Source organism: Macrotis lagotis, chromosome X (genome assembly GCF_037893015.1).
Source record: "Macrotis lagotis isolate mMagLag1 chromosome X, bilby.v1.9.chrom.fasta, whole genome shotgun sequence".
In the NCBI taxonomy this organism is placed as follows: domain Eukaryota; kingdom Metazoa; phylum Chordata; class Mammalia; order Peramelemorphia; family Peramelidae; genus Macrotis; species Macrotis lagotis.
The window spans coordinates 76853742-76859741 of NC_133666.1; positions in this window are offsets into that span (position 1 = coordinate 76853742).

The window sequence follows — 6000 nt, forward strand, 5'->3', positions numbered from 1 at the left end:
GGAGGAGGAGGAGGAGGAGGAGGAGGAGGAGGAGGAGGAGGAGGAGGAGGAGGGATTGCCTGTTCTGCTTATCCGTGTGGGGGGAAGTTGAGAACTGGCAGATTGAGGCCAAGGCCTGAGCAACCTGGCTAACCAGAGAGCTGGCCTGGAGTGAAATGGGCAAAGCGCTGCCACTCCCCTCAGAGGGCCCACACAGACAACTCTGGAAGGCCCTGCCTGCTTTCCAAGGTTGTGATTCTAAGTTAAGGAGATAGGGGGCAATCTTCTTGAGGGAAGGGTCCTTTGCTGTACTTGGGACAACTGCTGGCACTGAGTTGAATATTGTGTTTGTCTCATAACAAAAAGAGAGAGGAAGGTAGTTGTGGGCTTGAGTCCCGGGTCAGCCCTTCCTCAACCGCATTTTATGGACCCTGTTGAGATCTTCAGGCCTAGTAGGCACTGCTTCTCAACTCTTCCCCCAGAACTGGCTCAGGACAATTTCTCCCAAGTTTCAGTGGCACCCCATGGGTCTGTGGGATAAACGACAAATACCTAGCCCTTCCTTTGAAAGACTTTTGTGATTGCCCCACACCCACCCGACTGAGTTTAGAGTCCATTCCTCCCCTCTGGAAACTCCTGTCTTGTACCCCCCTCCAGACCTGGCCTGTCCTCACTCCTCAGCTCAGGAGCCTAGACTCCCACCAAGGCTGCCTAAGGGAGCTGCTCCACCTCTGAGTCCCCAAGTGATCATTCTTGGACATGCACATACTTCTCTTTCTTCACATTGTAGTCTCCCCCTTTCCCCAGATAAAATGGAAACTCCTTGTCCTGTCTTTTTAGGCTCTGGACCAAACACTATCATGCCAGAGCTGGCATACTGGGTGGTTTTCCATTGTCTTTCTCATCTGAGTGAGCAAGGCAGCTCCATGGAATTCTCCCCCTTCACTGAGGGACAGACTGAGGCTCCTGAGGGTAAGGTAGGCAGCAGAGATGCTCTCCCAGGAAGTTCCCACATGAGGGCCCAGCAATCTCTGGGCCCATTCCCTTAGTGTGCCATCTTGTAGCTCCTGGTGGGACCAGAATCAAAGGGTCCTGGACTACCAGGCGACTGCTAGGCCCATTCAGTACATCAGACCGTGGCTTGAGCATCCTGGCTAGGAGGTCTGAGGTCAATGAGATGGCATTGAGTAGAAATGTCAAATGGCTGGCTGGGGATCAAAGAAAACAACTGTACAAGCACAGGCTAGGGAAGATGTGCCTAGTTAAGTGTTGGTGGGAAAAGAGAGCTGGAGATTTTTAGGAGAGACAGAGACAGAAAGAGACAAAAAGACATGTGGGGGGAAGCCAGTTGAGTTCCCAAGTCAGATTACAAGGCACTGGACATCTTCTAATATCCTAAGCCCCTGGCGATCTTGGAGCCAGAAAAGGCGTGAGTCCTGCCTCTGACTCTAGTTGAGGGGCCATGAAAAGGAAGGAAGGGAGGAAGGGAAGAAGGAAGCATTTATTGAGTGCCTACGATATGCAAGGATTACAGGCAGAATCTCCCTTGACATCACAAAAAGTAAGATAAACAATTAGTATTAAGACTTGCTCACTGATCTGTGTTCTGGGTGTAATTTCTGTTTGATTGCAGACCTTTTCCTAGACAAACCCAACTGAATTTGCAGTCTCACCTCAGATTACATGACGAGAGCCATGAGGTAAGGCAGCTGTTAGGTGAGGTAGTCATGAGCTGGGCCTCACCTCAGATTGCGCCATCCCTACTAAGGACATGGCTGTTGCTATTTCTGCAGCGTTGCCAATGTCACATTTGTAGAGCCTTTTATTCTATATGGTCCTTTTCCCTAGTGTAGATCAGAGGCAGGGAGTCTCGCAAAACCATTTGGTCTGGCACTGCCATGACCCCCACAGGTGGGACTTGAAATTCAATAAATGTAGAATCTTTTAAGGGGTGAATTAATTAAATATTTGACCAAATGTGGTGCACAAATAACATTCTAAATAGCCAAATGGCCCTTGGAAGAACAAAGGTTCCTCACTCCTGTTCTAGATGATATGTTTCATGTATGTGTAGAAGATATATTGTGTTGCTGCTCTTGATTGTAACTGCCCAGAAAATCAGTGGGTGAGGCAGTCAGTACTCGACCTGTCTGCAGTGAACCTGTGTATTCTGCCTCCATTTGACTCAGACCCTGAAAATCCTGACTCTGAGCATGTCGGTGTCTCCCCAGACAGGGACCCTACTCCCTGATACTGACCATGCACCAAGCCCTTCACAAATTTATCACTTTTGTTCCTCATAACCATCCTGGGAAGTAGGTGCTGTTAATCATTCCCATTTTACAAATGGGGAAACCAAGGCAGATAGAGGTGAAATGACTCACCCAGAGTCCCCCCTCTATTGCATGTCAGAGGTGGATTGGAACTCAGGCTTTCCTGCTCCAGTGATCTGTGTGCTGTGTACCCCCGGCTTCCTGATATTTTTGGCCAGCCCCTCTCAGGGCTCTGCTTTACTGCCTTCCACAGAAATCATCTGACAACAGAGTCAGATGGACCTGAGCATGAGGGGCAGAGCAGGTGCCAGCTATTGCCCTGGCAGTTCACTGGCTCCCACGGCTTCTTTGGGAGCTACCAGTGTACACTCTGGGACAAGACCAGGTCCAGTGGTGAGATGAGGGTATCTCCTGGAGCTCCATGATTCAACATCTCTTTTCTTCTCCTCTTTGACCACTTAGTTGTAACTCAACAAAAGTCTGAGGACAACTTGAAGCCACCCAAAGGATCCCCGTTATGCCTAGAGACTGGGACTTCTGGCAGGTCCTAGATGCTTAGGTAGTAGAAAAGTCCTGGCAGTCAGGAAGCATTGCTTAAGCACCTCCTGGATACAGAGTCCCTGCCAGCCAAGATGGCCAAGGCAGACCCAGAGCTGGGGGAAGAAACTAGGATCTCAGCCTGGAGGAGAGAGGTGGTATGAGTATGAGGCAGCTAATGGGAGCAAGTGGTGAGTAGAGCCCTTCTAGGCTCCAAATAGAAAAGGAGGCCACAGAGCCAAAGAGAGGACCCTGCTACCTGAGGGGGGCAACTTCATTCGGGAGTGTTTCAGTGCAATGTAGCCCACAACTCTCTGCTCTGACCTTGAGCCTTTTCACTTTGTCTGATCTGCTGGCCCAGGGTTAGGCCTAGCTCCATTGTCATCAGCCACCATCTTAGTTAAGATGGGCAATGGGCCCAAAGTCAGGAGGACTGACTCAAATTCAAATCTGGTCTCAGACATTGACTAGCTATGTCACTTTGGGCAAGGTCCTTCGCCTCTGTCTGCCTCACTTTGCTGCTGAGAACCAATGGATAAAGTGCTTATCAGAACATCTGAGACACTAAAGTTAGCTGTTCTTTGTGCCTTCCTTCTCTCCTTCTGTTGATTGTCTCATTGGTACAGAATTGTTTGTGTGTTTCTGGTGACAACAGGAGCTCTTTGGAGGCAGGGTCTGCCTTTTGCCTTTCTTGGAATACCCAGAGTTTAGGCAGTCAGTCCTCAAGCATTGCTTGAGCACCTACAGTATGATGTCAGGTAACAATAAAGATTGCTTAAAAATTTTTATCAGGAGAAGACTTTTGGGCCATGGTTGGGGGAGGCAGCAGCAGTGGCACAGACCCCTCCTCCTTGGCCTTGAAGAACAGGCAGAACCACAGCAGGGAGGTTCCAGTTAGAGTTACACATGAGAATGGTCACAAATTAGATCAGTCCTTGAGATCAGCCCTTGGGATGGTGCTAGGCCTCCCAGTTACAACTCTGATAATAATCTCCCACCCTGGGCTTCAAACTCCCTCCCATTGGGCGTACACCAAGATCAAGAGAAGGGGCTCAAGATCTTTGAGCCTGGGAAAGTCTCCCAAGTCAAGCCAAAGGCCCAGACCTGGCAACATTTGGCAACTCTTGACTTGGAGTCCTGGAACTCGGCCTGAAAGGCCGGCCAGGTTCAGAATGTTCTGTCCCCACATAGAATCCCTCTTGTAATCATTCCGAAGTGGGGGACCAGGGAGCCTTCATTCCCAGGGCCCCAGTGGCCCTCCTCTGTGATATGGAACAACCCATGTGACCACCCTGGTGATGTGAATAGAAAGAACCTTCCAAGCCTCCAGTCTGACCCCTCAGAAAACTGACACCCAGAGCAGGCAGTTGACTGGGCTAGGTTCACATAGTGAGAGATGTCAATGTGTGCCTTGTAAGGGTGGCATGCTTTGTTTTACTTTCCTTTGCTTATCAGCTTCATGGGTCTAGTATGGGGGTCTGTGGGCCTTCTGGGGGTTCAGACTTGGGGTGGGGGGATGTCTGTACTTGGGGATGGCTTGCTCTGTTCCTGTCTTGTGTTTGGGTTTCCAGAAATACCCTAGATTGTTCGGCTACCTTTAGAAACCTGAGGCCCCAGAAGTCACCTGCCTTACCCTTGGCTCATGACTTGGTAGCCTCTGAAGTCCAAGTTTGGGGCCTGGTCTGCCAGGTACATGGTATGGCTTTTATGTTTGCGTTTATGCTTGGCCTCAGGAAGGAATAACAGTATTAACAGTAAGTGGCATTTCTATAATGCTTTGGGATTTATTTGACCCTCACTTTAACCCTTGCAAGGAAGATGTTGTTATTCCTATTTTCACCCAGGAGGCAGTTGAGGTAGCACCTGCTTGGAGTGTGGGGGCAAATAGGAGCAGATGCTAGAGTAAAGGCAGAATAACACCACCTCATTTGCTTCTGTTTCATTTTGTTCCTACTAAGAATGATCTTTGGAATGAAAACAGTGGGGGAAGTGGTGGCCAATGAGCTGGTTCCCAAAATCCATGAGGAGTTGTTTAACCAAGTCTCAGCCTGAAAGTCCTGGCAGGGGGAGAGGTGCATAGAAGGCTCTGTGGAAGATGATAGGGCCACCTGAGCAAAAAGACTAGCCTGATTGTCTCAGAGTACCCTCATTTCCTTCTTGGACTCAAACATTAGCCCAGTAGAGAGGGTGCTGTGCTCTAAGAACAAGGCAGAATGGAAGCAGCTCAGAGGAAATGTGACCAACAGAAGTTTAGAGTACACACCCCAGGTGTTCACATGTACTATTTGTGCCCAACCCGTGGTAGAGCATCCCAAGCCCGTATTGGTCTGAGCAGCCACAGTCGGACACACTGTCGTTTGTCTCTAAAATAGTGATGTCATTTTGGTCTTCTTTGACAACAAAGGACAGGAAGCAACCAGCCAACCTTGGGCAAATCACTTCATATCTTTAAACCTGTTCCCCATCAATAAAATGGGGTTTCCAGAATAGTCCCTGAGATAGCTCCATTTACCTAGATCCCCACAGAGCTGGTCCACAGAACCCATTACAACAAGACAGAAAATTATTTAAAAGTAAACATCTTGGGGCAGCTAGGTGGTACAGTGGATAGAGCACTGGCCCTGGAGTCAGGAGGACCTAAGTTTAAATCCAGCCTCAGACACTTAATAATTACCTAGCTGTGTGGCCTTGGGCAAGCCACTTAACTCCATTTGCCTTGCAAAAATCTTTAAAAATAAACAAATAACTAATTACCTAGCTGTGTGACTTTGGGCAAGGCACTTAACCCCATTGCCTTGCAAAAATTTAAAAAAAGTAAACATCCTGGGTAAAATGTTGAGATCTGAGCCACTGGATGAGTCTTCTGTTGCCTCTGTTTCCTTGAATTCAAATCCCACTCTGGACACTTGTGAATGGAGTGGGTCATTCATGTCTCCAAAGTTTTAGGTCCCTCATTGTAAAGCAAAAATGGATCTTGGTCTCTCCCAAGGAAGGAGTTACCAAGAGCCTGAGGGGATTCCCAATCCTTCAGGAATTAGTGGCTTCTTAGGTGATGTAAAACTTGAAAATGTAGGGTTAAAATAAAGTAACAAAATTACATTAGATATGAAGTTTATTCTCTTAAGATTTACCTGGAAACCTAGAGGTGGAAGCCATTATGATGATGACCACCCCAAAAAGAGAGGAATGAGATGAGTATTTATACCTAAAC